Here is a 14,944-nt window from a genome sequence, read left to right as displayed (position 1 = left end):
GGCAGATCCTTTTCCTATTTAGCACCTAAACTCTGGAACAATCTTCCTAGCATTGTTCGGGAAGCAGACACACTCTGTCAGTTTAAATCTAGACTAAAAACACATCTCTTTGCTCTTGCATACACATAACACATTATCAATACATTAACATTTTTCAAATCCGTTAAAGGATTGTTACGCTGCAATAATTAGGTCGGCCGGAACCGAGAACATTTCCTATAACACTAGATATACCTGTACATCAGAATAAGAATGGCATCTACGCTAATATCTGTCTCTCTGCTTATCCTGAGGTTTGCCGGGTGCTGGATCCAGGCCGTATCCAGATCAGATGGAGAACCTGCGTCTGGACCTGACTACAACGTAGCCCAGGAGACAATGGGCCTAAAGATCCAATTGTGGCTGCATCTATAATTCAGATTTTTAATCCCCGTATCCGCTTACATATATTTATATATAATCTATTTTTAATCTCTATAATAAAAATGTATAATTCAGATTTTGATCTCCATATACATTTACATATATTATATATATCTTCCAAGGGGTTTTTTCCCTCCTAGGACTTTTTTCCCAGTGCTAGCACGCTGGGTTTTTCTCCTAGGGGTTTTTTTCCACCCCTGGAAGTCAGCCGACATTGGCTTAATGTAGCACCATCTTGTATATGTTACATATTACCACGCTTGTTTGTACAGTTTATTTTTAACCACTTCCCTTTTTTCTGTGCTTCTAATATGTAAAGCTGCTTTGAAACAATTACCAATTGTAAAAGCGCTATATAAATAAATTTGACTTGACTTGACTATTGTTATATCATTCTATCTATGTATTGTTATGTATCTATGTATTGTTATATATATGTTTCATTCTATCTATCGTTCGATCTATATAGCGTTCTATCGTTCTATCTTTTGCTCTGTCCTTCTATCAATCTATCGTTCTATCTACAGTATATCACAGAAGTGAGTACATCCCTCACATTTTTGTAAATATTTTATTATATCTTTTCATGTGACAACACCGAAGAAATGACACTTTGCTACAATGTAAAGGAGTGAGTGTACAGCTTGTATAACAGTGTAAATTTGCTGTCCACTCAAAATAACTCATCACACAGCCATTAATGTCTAAACCGCTGGCCACAAAAGTGAGTACACCCCTAAGTGAAAATGTCAGTTTTGGCCAGTTAGCCATTTTCTCTCCCCAGTGTCATGTGACTTGTTAGTGTTACAATGTCTCAGGTGTGAATTGGGAGCAGGTGTGTTAAATTTGGTGTTATCGCTCTCACTCTCTCACTGGAAGTTCAACATGGCACCTCATGGCAAAGAATACCCATATATCCAGAGGTTGTGTTTTAGAAATAGATGCATGAGTGCTGCCAGCATTGCTGCAGAGGTTGAAGGGGTGGGGGGTCAGCCTGTCAGTGCTCAGACCATACGCCGCACACTGCATCAAATTGGTCTGCATGGTTGTCGCCCCAGAAGGAAGCCTCTTCTAAAGATGATGCACAAGAAAGCCCGCAAACAGTTTGCTTAAGACAACCATGTCCTGTGGTCTGATGAGACAAGATAAACTTATTTGGTTCAGATGGTGTCAAGCGTGTGTGGCGGCAACCAGATGAGTAGTACAAAGACAAGTATGTCTTGCCTACAGTCAAGCATGGTGGTGGGAGTGTAATAGTCTGGGGCTGCATGAGTGCTGCCGGCACTGGGGAGCTACAGTTCATTGTACTGTGACAGAGCATGATCTGTACTGAAGCAGAGCATGATCCCCTCCCTTCGGCGACTGGGCCGCAGGGCAGTATTCCAACATGATAATGACCCCAAACACACCTCCAAGATGACCACTGCCTTGCTAAAGAAGCTGAGGGTACCTAAACCCTATTGAGTATCTGTGGGGCATCCTCAAATGGAAGGTGGAGGAGCGCAAGGTCTCTAACATCCACCAGCTCCATGATGTTGTCATGGAGGAGTGGAAGAGGACGCCAGTGGCAACCTGTGAAGCTCTGGTGAACTCTATGCCCAAGAAGGTTAAGGCAGTGCTGAAAAATAATGGTGGCCACACAAAATACTGACCCTTTGGGCCCAATTTGGACATTTTCACTTAGTGGTGTACTCACTTTTGTGGCCAGCAGTTTAGACATTAATGGCTGTGTGTTGAGTTATTTTGAGTGGACAGCAAATTTACACTGTTATACAAGCTGTACACTCACTACTTTACATTGTAGCAAAGTGTAATTTCGTCAGTGTTGTCACATAAAAAGATATAATAAAATATTTACAAAAATGTGAGGGGTGTACTCACTTCTGTGAGATACTGTATATCTATCTATTGTTCTATCGTTCTATCAATGGTTTTATCCTTCTATCTATATCATTCTATCCTTCTATCTATCTTTCTGTCTATCATTCTATCTATCGGTCTATTGTTCTATCTGTCTGTCTGTAGTTCTGAATCATGTTTAATAACCTCAATGTAAATTCAAGAACTGCCAATTACAGTAAAAACATTGTCAACTCAGTTCTGAATGCACTCATGTTGTACCATAGAAAGTTTGAGAAACCAACTGCATGATCAAATAAACATTAACTTTCATGCAAACATGCTAGAAAGTTTAGCTGAAATGGATGTTAGATAGATAAATGGAGTGGCAGATAGACCTGAATGTGTCCTTTCAGTAGTCAACTCTAACAGAAAAATCTGTTTGTAATGATTCATATTAGTTCATAGTAGCATTGATCACAGTGAACTGTTGAAACACAGAGTTAGTATAGTTATGGTAACGTCAAGACTGCACTATGAAATCAAAGCACAGACAGGTAAAAAAGCTTTTGAAGTAATGTTGTATGAGGGCAGCAAGTTCAGTAGTGCATCACACTGCACTGTGCAAAAGAAGCTAGAAAGAATACAGGGATGCAAGGTTTAATTGATTTTGAACAAATGTTAGAGGACACAAAGCAAATTCATGGTCTCTGTGGAGGAGTCTTGATCACACAGATGGTGAAAACACGTCCTTGGCTTTTATAGTTGTATTACATGTGAAAATTGGGGTCATTGGGTCATAAAAATGGGATGGATTTTGGTGAGGAATTGACTTATTCTCAAAGAAAAAGTAACAATCAACGTTTTATTCATCACATTGATTTTACCATTTGCAGAAAGCCAAGAACAATCTTTTTTATACTAACAATTAAATAATCATTGCAGTATTGTGGACTAAATGGGAGAAATAGAATAGTCTTATAGAAAGTGCAGCATAAGAAAAATGAAAGGTTAAAGACACTAATAACTGAAAGATCTATTCCAGGCTAAAAGTTATGTACAAAAAATCTATGATTTATTCCAATTTAATTAAACCTCTCAAATGCATTTTTACACCTATGTCAACATTTTGTCTTTTTATATTTCTAGTGTTAGGAGAAATGTCTGAGACGAAGTTGAACAGTCGCGAATAATAGGATTTCATGTATATATTTCAGTATCATTCAGAAGCAGTTGCTTCACACAGCTCAACAAAGCTTTTATTGTACCTAGTTAAAGACTCATTATAGTGCAGACTACTTTGTTAAGGGCCACCAAAAACATATTCTTTGTCTCCACTGAGCCACCAATATCAGGACACTGCTTTGGTTTCTCTAGTGTTGCAACAAACAATGACACTCCCGGTCTTTTCACCAGGTGCTCTTCATTTTAATGTCGTCATTCTCTCTTCAGCTCTCAGGAAGTATCTGTGTTGTTGAAAGAGCAGCTGTCTGTTTTCAAACTCCAACGTTTGTTTCTCGTTCTCATTCTCTTTGAAAGGGCTGTAGGTTTGGAGTGGTGCTCATCTCACCATGGACCAAACCTTTCAACCCAATCCAACCAGACATGTATACATACAAAAAAAGTTCACTTTTATATAAAATAAAGTTTTTTGCACTGGCTTTACATCAATGAAATGATTTGCAGGTAAAAATTTGAGTACAAAGTGCAAATGTAAACATTGTAAACCAGTCATTATGCTGCTACACACAGTGTGGTCACTGGGATGGAACATTTTCAGGTGATGGAAAAGGTTTGTTGCATTTCCTGCCTTGACTCGAACCGACCGACAACATATTTTGCATTTTTGCATTTTACTACACTACTTTTCCATTGTTTTTCAATGTAAACACGCGTTAGGCGGACATGTTTGACTGTTGCGCTCGCGTGTCGTGGATGAAAAACGCACTGTTTATTGTTAAAAGAACTTCAACTTTTAAAAAACACGTCTCAAGCTTTTTTTTTTCCACTGACCTTCATCTAGCATTTTTAACCGCAAAAACACACTCTGTGTGAACCAGCCCAAAATCTGCGCTTCGTCACTTTTAAGGCTATGTTCACACTAGGGGTTGCACAGACTAGTCAACCAATCGACTAATCGACTAGTCAACTTTAATGCTCTGCCATGACGCTTTAAGCATGATGTCGACTAGTCACTAATCATGGCCTATAGAGGGTACAACATAAGAAATCTTTTAAGTCTTCTTTTACGCTCTGTTTCCACCAGTTAAAAATGACAAATAAATGCATACTCCAAGAGCTCTCTACAATCTATGTTTGATTATACCATCTGGATGCTCAATTTTGATCAGGTGAATGCACGTTTTAAACATCTTGTTGTACATTGCCGTTCTAAACTAATGTGCTGCAGTGTAACACGCACACACAGACAGTAGCTCAGACATCATGTGCAGGTCATGCGCACACAGAAACTACCTCATAAGTAGGTAGGTAGCTCGAAAACGGATTTGTAAAAATCTAATTTTTAATGTGTGTTTTTGCTGTTCACACTTGCTAAATCTGATCTCGTCATTGTAACTCAATTTCTACACACTAACAATTGCTTTCATCATAACTAAGAGTGTAAACGTGGTATATCTAAGAGATTTGTTGAAAAAAAAAAAAATGGGAGTTTTGGCACGTGTCCAGTCACTGATAAAATTGCGCTTGATTGATAGCTCCAACGTTTGCAAAGAGAGCTTTCTTTGATCACTTTCTTTATATAATTTAATAATTTAATCACTGTTTAAATAACATATTATTTTCATCCTAATAAGAGAAACAACGTGAAGTTGACCATTTAGTCACTGGTTTGATTTACTGACACATAGACAAAGAACATTTGACTGTACATAAATCCTTACATACCAGATCAGGCATTAGAATTAACAAAGTTACTTACATGTTGTTGCATTACTGTCGAGTCCATATCTTAAAAGTCTGTTTGCAAAGCCTGCGCCAAAATAGATTGATTTACCAAAGTATCCACAAAGAAATACTGAATAGAAATAAATAAAGCTCAACTGAGACATCCACATTGTTGAAAATAAATAACCATATTCCTAGTTTGAGGATCCTTTGAAAGGTAATGTTATTTTTGTCCTGTATCATTCTTCTCTCCTCCTCATCTCACTAACACGCCAGTGGGCGTGTTAGTGAGGGCTAACATTGCAATGACGAAGTTGGTGTTGATTTCTTCTGCGGAGGCGGCGTTTCACTTATCTATGTCATAGATAGGCACATTCCAGGATCAGTCGTTCAGCGGGCCTGGTGACAATAAAAGCTTTTATTAGACTAACAAGGAAGTTTTCAGTTCTAAAACTTACAGGATATTCTATGACCTCTTATATATCAAAAGCACAAGGAAAAGTTGATTCCTCAAAGAGCTTATCATTATCGACATAAATTTGATTGCAGTCTTGATATGATATAGTTTATTACCTAGCCCTAGTTATGGTATGCAGTTTATAAGGTTTCTAAATGGTTTTTAGTACATCACTATGAAACTTCTAGGGTGTTTCAGATGCTGGCTTAAATGGAATCTGAATATTCTGATCTCTAGATATGGTTTATATCCCTCTTTGCTCATTTTATTATCCACCATGAAGACCGTATAAGTCTGATTGCTACAGCAAACCTTTTCCCAACAAAACAAACACTGTTTGAGATTTCATTCACATAGCACAAACGATGCAGGACAAGTCACAACCTGGAGTTTAACACTTAGGGTTAAGGGTTTGTTTTAGGCATCGTCTGATCATTCTCTCCTTCATTTCATGCCTCTCTTTCTGTGGAATGCAGTATCATTCTTTCATGGCGGGGTCAGGCGCTTGCGTGAAGTCTTTCAAAACAAGCAGCCTTCATCTTTCCTGAGCTGCAAAAATCGGCTCATGCTAGGGAGCTCTGCTGAGTTGGCCGGGCCAGGGGTCTTCCTGTAATTAACCCTTATTGCGCTCCCTCTTCTCTCGCTAATCCTGAACCTTCACAGCTGACCCCCCCTCCCCATGACCTTTGACCCCGCGCACCTCTCGATGGGTCACATGACTGGTGCAGGTGTGGAGAGGACCCCGGGCCCGTTGCCCCCCCAATTAGTGACCCTAATTAGTGATGAAACCTCCTGCAGGGTCACTGAACAGGGTCTAGGGAGTGTAGAAGGGTAGAGAAAGGGGGGCAGAGAAAGAGAGGGAGGGAGCGAGCGCTAGAGAAAAGAATCAGAAAGGAAAAGGGAGGCGGCAGCGGTACAGTGATGCATGGTTAAAGGCGTGAAGGCCAAAACGGCTTTTACACTGAAAAGGAAAATATTGCTGTTGCTGATGGACAGAGTCGCTTTAATGGGGCTCTTTTTTCGCCAAGGTGCCGTTTGAATTGTTGCCGAGCTGTTCTATTGAGTGTGGATGAATAAAACGTTTTTATGTTCTCTTTCATTTTTCAAGTCCAGTAGTGTAATGCCATTTTCTTAAAGGTATACTTCACTCAAAAAGAGAAGATTCTGTCATTATTCACTCTCCTACATGTAATTTCAAACCTGTATTTTCGTATAAAAAAAACAATGGCATGTTGTTTTGAATATGGAGAGGTGAGAATGAGAGCTGAAGCAACAGGTTCTAGTGGGATAATTTCAGTTTGAAATAGTTTGTGTAGCTCACACAAAGCAGAAAAATATTTCTAATCTTCATTAATGAAATATAGATTAAATGTATGTTTTAATTGGTGTTAATGTGTTCTTGTCTTGGGCAATCTTTTTCTTATGTTATGTGCACATCATTGACATATCATGGACACTCCTAGACAAAACAAGAAATAGTCCTTGGACACACATTTCTTACTTGTTATTATATTTCTTGAAATTAAATATATGCTAAGGTTTGATTCTGAAGTAGTATGATTGGATGCTAAAGACATCTTGGAGATTGATGTTTGACCTATGCCTATGAATATGACCCTTCTTCCTGAATAAATCTGAGAATGCTCCCGAGATCACGTGCTGCTGCTGCCACACACTGAGGCGCCTGTTTCTAACTGATGACTGAGACTACAAATAATCTACCTGAGTTTGAGATTTATTCTAACAACTGGTTAACTGTAAGCCACCTTATGTACAGTACAAAACTGTACTGCAAAATACTGTAAAAAATGTTTTTTGCAAGCGCAAAGTAAAAATTGCCTTATAATTTACTGTGAAAATCTATTTGGAATTTAGTCTTTTTTAAATTCAATAATACAAATGTATGTTTACAAAAAAAAATACATTGTATTTAAATTGTATTTGTAGAAGCCCGTTTCCGCCACTAAAAAAAAAAAAAAAAAAAAACACTAAAAAATGAATTGAATGACGAATTGAATTAAAGTCAGAATTCTGAGATATAAAGTCGCAATTGTGTGATATAAAGTCAGAATTCTGAGATATAAAGTCGCAATTGCGAGTTATAAAGTCAGAATTCTGAGATATAAAGTCGCAATTGCGAGTTATAAAGTCAGAATTCTGAGATATAAAGTCGCAATTGCGAGTTATAAAGTCAGAATTCTGAGATATAAAGTCGCAATTGCGTGATATAAAGTCAGAATTCTGAGATATAAAGTCGCAATTGCGAGTTATAAAGTCAGAATTCTGAGATATAAAGTCGCAATTGTGAGTTATAAAGTCAGAATTCTGAGATAAAAAGTCGCAATTGCGAGTTATAAAGTCAGATTTCTGAGATATAAAGTCGCAATTGCTTTATATATAGTCAGAATTCTGAGATATAAAGTCACAATTGCGAGTTATAAAGTCAGAATTCTGAGATATAAAGTCGCAATTGCGAGTTATAAAGTCAGAATTCTGGGCTATAAAGTCGCAATTGCGTGATATAAAGTCAGAATTCTGAGATATAAAGTCACAATTGCGAGTTATAAAGTCAGAATTCTGAGATATAAACACGCAATTGCGTGATATAAAGCCAGAATTCTGAGATATAAAGTCACAATTGCGTGATATAAAGTCAGAATTGCAGATATAAAGTCGCAATTGCGAGTTATAAAGTCAGAATTCTGAGATATAAAGTTGCAATTGCGAGTTATAAAGTCAGAATTCTGAGATATAAAGTCGGAATTGCGAGTTATAAAGTCAGAATTCTGAGATATAAAGTCGCAATTGCGAGTTATAAAGTCAGAATTCTGAGATATAAAGTCGCAATTGCGAGTTATAAAGTCAGAATTCTGAGATATAAAGTCGCAATTGCGTGATATAAAGTCAGAATGTAGAGAGATAAATTCGCAATTGCGAGTTATAAATTCAGAATTCTGAGATATAAAGTCGCAATTGCGAGTTATAAAGTCAGAATTCTGAGATATAAACACGCAATTGCGTGATATAAAGTCAGAATTGCGAGATATAAAGTCGCAATTGTGAGTTATAAAGTCAGAATTCTGAGATATAAAGTCGCAATTGCGTGATATAAAGTCAGAATTCTGAGATATAAAGTCGGAATTGCGAGTTATAAAGTCAGAATTCTGAGATATAAAGTCGCAATTGCGAGTTATAAAGTCAGAATTCTGAGATATAAAGTCGCAATTGTGTGATATAAAGTCAGAATTCTGAGATATAAAGTCGGAATTGCGAGTTATAAAGTCAGAATTCTGAGATATAAAGTCGCAATTGCGAGTTATAAAGTCAGAATTCTGAGATATAAAGTCGCAATTGCGAGTTATAAAGTCAGAATTCTGAGATATAAAGTCGCAATTGCGAGTTATAAAGTCAGAATTCTGCGATATAAAGTCGCAATTGCGTGATATAAAGTCAGAATTCTGAGATATAAAGTCGCAATTGCGAGTTATAAAGTCAGAATTCTGCGATATAAAGTCGCAATTGCGTGATATAAAGTCAGCATTCTGATATATAAAGTCGGAATTGCGAGTTATAAAGTCAGAATTCTGAGATAAAAAGTCGCAATTGCGTGATATAAAGTCAGAATTGCGAGATATAAAGTCGCAATTGCGTGATAAAAAGTCAGAATTCTAGTAAATTGTAGTAAATTGTAGAAATGAAAAAATAAACTGTTGTTTTTGGGGAATTCAAATAGGGACATTATCTTGATGATTGATGGTTATCCAATGAGATTAATGGTAAATAAGAGGCAAAGCTGTTTTTAAAATCATCCGTCTCTGGCACTGCCACCTCAGTGTTACTGGACACTTTTAGGTACATATTTAACACTGTTGCCTTCCATTGATTTATGTTAATCTGTTGTTACACAGTGGAGTTCTTAAGGGTCAGACAAAGTATTTTATCTAACCGTCTTACTGGTGTGTCAGCGTTATGTAGATAATTTTTTATTTTTGTATATTAAACCACATAACTTGTCATTAATTAGGATAAGCTGAGCCTGTGATTTAAAATTTGAACATCGATTTTTATTCTTATTTTACATGTATACACAGATGGTTCATGGAACTTTAGGTCATGAATATTTGCCTCAAAAGTTTTGGAAAAGTCATGGAAATTTATTGGTAGAAATGTGTACAAATGTGTCCTTCCTGTGTTGGGTCGCCACTTGATGTCCAATATAAAATCTGGGTCCTGAAATGTAACCAGTTGAGAACAACTGTCTTAGTGAACACTGTTTCTATTACTTCAGTTCTTTGCCCCCATCATTTTTTTTTTTTTTTTACATACACTAAAACCTCCAGGCCACCCATCCAGTCCCCGTTCCCTCCATCCATCCACTCCCACCAAGAAAAGCCGCCAATCATTATAATTGGCACCCTGGAGTTGATTGTCCAGGCGAGACTCTGAAAGGGAGAGCAGCACAGGGAGGAGATTGAGGGGACTAAACATGTGGTTAAACATATTGTGTCCGCTTGTCCATCATTTCCTGAAAAATAACCGTGCTGCCCCCTCATCTTGAGAAAAGAGCTGGAGGTTTAGAGATAGAGAAGAGCTAAAAGAACTATTCCTGATCAGCCTGCGGTGTGTTAGCCTAAACTCATATAATAAATATCAAAAATAGTATAAATATTGGCATAATGCTATTTCATAAACTGAAAAGGCTATTATTGATGCTGTTATTAAAAGGAGCTCAATATAATTATTTTCTCATTAGGAGAAATTGAAATAGCTATAGCCAAACACATTTAAGCATTATTTAATGACATTTATTTATTTCATTTGGTGCCTAAAATTTATTTTTTATTTAATTTGTTCTGTGTTCATATATATAACATTTTGGGCATAAATAAATATTATATGTGTATATGTGTGTGTTTAAGCGACTGAGCGAGTCACAAGAAAGACACAAGTAGGCAAATTACATAGACATATATTTATATGCATATGAATAAAAACACATGTACATATTGTACAATATCTTGGCTCTTTAGCCAAACCATGAGAAAGGCTCTTTTGCCACAGAACACAAACTTCTTTAAATAAGTGCAAATAGTTAATGAGACAAAGAATTGTAAAGCATTTATATTTTTTTCCATTCATTTTTTTCTGTAAGATCACATAATACAACATGAAAATACTGTGCAAAGACATATATATTTACATACTGTTGAAGTGTTTTCTTTATTTGTGAGAAGCTGGTGCCATTATGTAATTTTATTATTATTATCATTATTTTTTGACACGGTCACACAAATGCTGTACTGCCAAAAAACGTATGGCTTACTTACACATAATCTTTGTGCCAGAACAAGAGCACTGACCCTTTAACAATTGAAGGAAATGTGGAAGTGAGATAAAATATAAAATAAAGTCTTTCCACACAATCACAGCAAACTCAAACAACTTTTTACAATCATTTCTGTGGCAATGTTATTTATATATACTGTCTTTGATGTTCGCCATACTGGGAAAACATTTCAGGCATATGTTCCATGATTAAAGGGTTGAATTTTTTATATAAATATAATTTTATAGTGATGGAAAGGATCTTTAGTACTCTCTTTAAAGCAGTTTAAAGTTTACAAAGAATCTGCCGCTTTTTCAAATGTACAGGTCTGAGAGCTTCATTTTGTTGTATCCCCTCCATAATAAGTGACTAACACATCATAATTCTTTAAGGAAACATTTTGAGAGATTTCACTGAAAAACAGAGTGAGAAAAGAAAATGTGTGAGGTATACGGGTGTGTTAAGCCTGGACTGAATGCGCTAATGTTAGTGAACCAGTGTCTGTCTCAGCAGTTCAGGCTGAATGATGCTGCAGTGAATTATACATGATGCTTATAGAAAATAACCGTGTTCTACAACAACACCACCACTACTGCCATGAGACTTTTTATACAAGTTAAGATCCATTTGCAATCAAGCTGTATAAGAAGCTAAAATCATAAATCATGTCCATGTCTTTCTCAGTCTTCTTCAGAAAGCAATGGCAGAACAATTCAATAAGGTGACATGAAATCTGTTACAGCCTGACAGCTTGATAGTTCACCGAACTATGAAAATTCTGTCATCATTTACTCACCCTCATGTTGTTCCAAGCCTGCATGACTTTCTTGGAGAATTTAATTTACACTAAAGGTTTGGAAAAATTAACCTTTTTTATTATTATTTTTAATATGCTTTTTAATATGCTGTCTTATGCTCACCAAGGCAGCATTTATTTGACCAAAAGTACAATAAAAACAGTAATATTGGAACAATTTGAAATAACTGTTTTCTATTTGAATACATTTTAAAATGTAATTTATTCCTGTCATGAAAACATCATTAATCCAGTTCTCAGTGTCACATGATCCTTCAGAAATTATTCAAATATGCTTATTTGCTGCTCAGTTATTATTGATGCTCAGTTATTTATAATGGTTTTTATTATTATCAATGTTGAAAACTGTTTTCCATTCAAGTACAGTAAATGAAGACTGGTGCTTTCAAGCTTCAAAAAGCAACTTAAAGGGTTATATCACCTAAAAATTTAAATTATGTCATTAATTACTCACCCTCATGTTGTTGCACACCTGTAAGACCTTCGTTCATCTTCAGAACACAACTTAAGATATTTTTGATGAAATGCCATGGCTCAGTGAGGCCTGCATTGCCAGCAAGATAATTAACACTTTCAGATGCCCAGAAAGCTACTAAAGACATATTTAAAACAGTTCATGTGACTACAGTGGTTCAAACTTAATATTCTGAAGCAACGAGAATACTTTTTGTACACCAAAAAAGACAAAATAAAGACTTTATTCAACAATATCTAGTGGTGGGCGATTTCAAAACACTGCTTAATGAAGCTTCGAAGCTTTATGAATCTTTTGTTTTGAATCAGTGGTTCAGAGCACCAAAGTCACATGATTTCAGTAAACAAGGCTTCATTACGTCATAAGTCTTTTGATATTTCAATAGTTCATGTGACTTTGGCAGTTTGATATGTAATGCAAACCACTGATTTTTTAGCACACAAAAAGTATTCTTGTCACTTTACTGTAGTCACATGAACTGTTTAAATATGTCTTTAGTAACTTTCTGGGCATCTGAAAGTGTTAATTATCTTGCTGGCAATGGAAGACTCACTGAGCCATCGGATTTCATCAAAAATATCTTAATTTGTGTTCTGAAGATGAATGAAGGTCTTACAGGTGTGGAACAACATGAGGGTGAGTAATTAAATTACAGAATTTTCATTTTTGGGTGAACTAACCCTTTAAAAGTTTAGTCTAATACTCATCCAAACTTTTGTATAACTTTCAGAAGTTTTAGAATATAGTGTATCAGTCATTGCTGTCTTTAACATTTCTCATTTGTTCCATAGAAAAGCCGCCATTCCATGGAAGTCAGTATGGGTTCGGAATGACACAATGGTCACACTTATCATTTTGGGCTTAATTGTTCCTTAAAATTGTCCAACCTATGATACTGTCAGATCATAGTGATGAAATTACAGTGTTGTAGTTGATCGACAGGCCACTGAGCAATGCCACTAAAGGCCTATTCACATTAAAGAGGTGTTCACTCTGACAGTGATTTCAAGGGTCAAAGTGACCAGAAGTCATTAATTTTTTGTGAGAGCTGGAGATTTAGGGGTGACATACTGTAAATGGCAGCAACTGTTGAGCAACAACATTAAATTAAGTTCAAACTTTAAGCACAGAAACTCAGCAACTTCCAGCAGTTGAAATCACTGTCACTGTGAACGCTCCTTAAGAGCAAAACAAATAAGTGCAGACGAAAGGTCTGTTTACCCTAGAGCAAAGCTAAAAAGCACTTCACATGCTTTAATGCAAAATACAACCCCAACTCGCTTAATGCAAAATAAAACATCTGACAAGACAAATTTCAACTCAACCAGACAGTAATGATTTCACTCAGCACAGATGCATCTATTCTAAAATCTTATTTGTTGGTGGGTTTTTTGTCACACAGGAAAAAATTGACTTACAGGATTGTCTGCCAAATTTCGTCCCAATGTGAATAGATTTTTTTGAATTGTTCATGCAAAATGCTCAACAGGCCTGTACCAGCAGCCTGCAGAATATGTTTTAAATATGAAACTTTTGCATGTGTCCGCATGTGTTCACCTAGCTTTGGTGTATGATTTCATTGAATACGTTTAGAAATTGGGAAGTTGTTGCAGTAGATGTCTTTGGCTGTCTTTTTAAACATAAAAAAACAAAAAAAAAAAAAAACAAACTGGCAATGTTTGGGGAATTTTTACAAAACAAATGCAAGCTGTTACCGATATGCATGGTAGGTTTTGAGTGAGGACAACGTCTATTAACATAAAGTGCATTGGATCCTTATGGAGCCCCCAAAGGGACATGATAAAAAAAATGAGTTGGGAGGGGAAAAAAAGGGGTCAGTGCTATTGCATTCCCACAAGAGACTTTGCATTTACTCACAAAATATTTGCATTCCCCGAGAAACTCTGCGTTCCCTTGCAAAATGTTTGTGTTCCCCTTTTGAGTTCTTTGCGAGGGAATGCAAACTTTTTTGCGAGAGAACACAAAAGCATTGAATTTTTTTCACCCTTCTCATATTTTTCCTTCATCATGTCCCTATAGGGGCTTCATAGTTTCGAGGTAATAAAAGAATGCTGATTAATTGTGGGTTGTAATTCTGCAATCATATAAAGCATGAGCACAAGTACCAAACTGACCCAATGACTCTGAGAAGAGGCTTAGCATCCATAACTAATACTGACAAGGGAGGACAAAGGACATAATTTGGGATGGAAATATTTCTAAATTTCACTACTACCATAATATTCTTTAAAGAAATCATTCAGGACCATGGTATATATCTAATTACTTAGAGTCTATTTGTACGTAATAGCTTTGATTCAGTTTCCAAAGCTATAGTACTGCAATGGCAAGCAATAGTACATGTAAACTGTGGTCATGATTTGCTCATACTCTTGTTTAAGATCTCCAGAGTAGTGTTGCACCAGCCATTCATAAGTTCTTACTTAAATTGTAATGTAAAGTCCACACTAGAGGCTTAGTAACTACAAGCTAGTTTTTAATTAATTCTGTACTTTATTCGGTTGCACCATTTGTTCTTAAGGCAGAATGTAGCTAGTAGGTCGTAAATTCTCCGTAAAGTAATGCATAGTCGCATAATATGAAGTTTCCATTAAATACGATACTACTTTAGTCATGGAAAATATTATAGGTAGGCTATTTAATATGTAAATAACATTCAGAAAATGTATTTGTATTGAA

This window comes from Chanodichthys erythropterus, chromosome 11 (assembly GCF_024489055.1).
Source record: "Chanodichthys erythropterus isolate Z2021 chromosome 11, ASM2448905v1, whole genome shotgun sequence".
In the NCBI taxonomy this organism is placed as follows: Eukaryota; Metazoa; Chordata; class Actinopteri; order Cypriniformes; family Xenocyprididae; genus Chanodichthys; species Chanodichthys erythropterus.
This window is presented reverse-complemented; position numbering follows the sequence as displayed.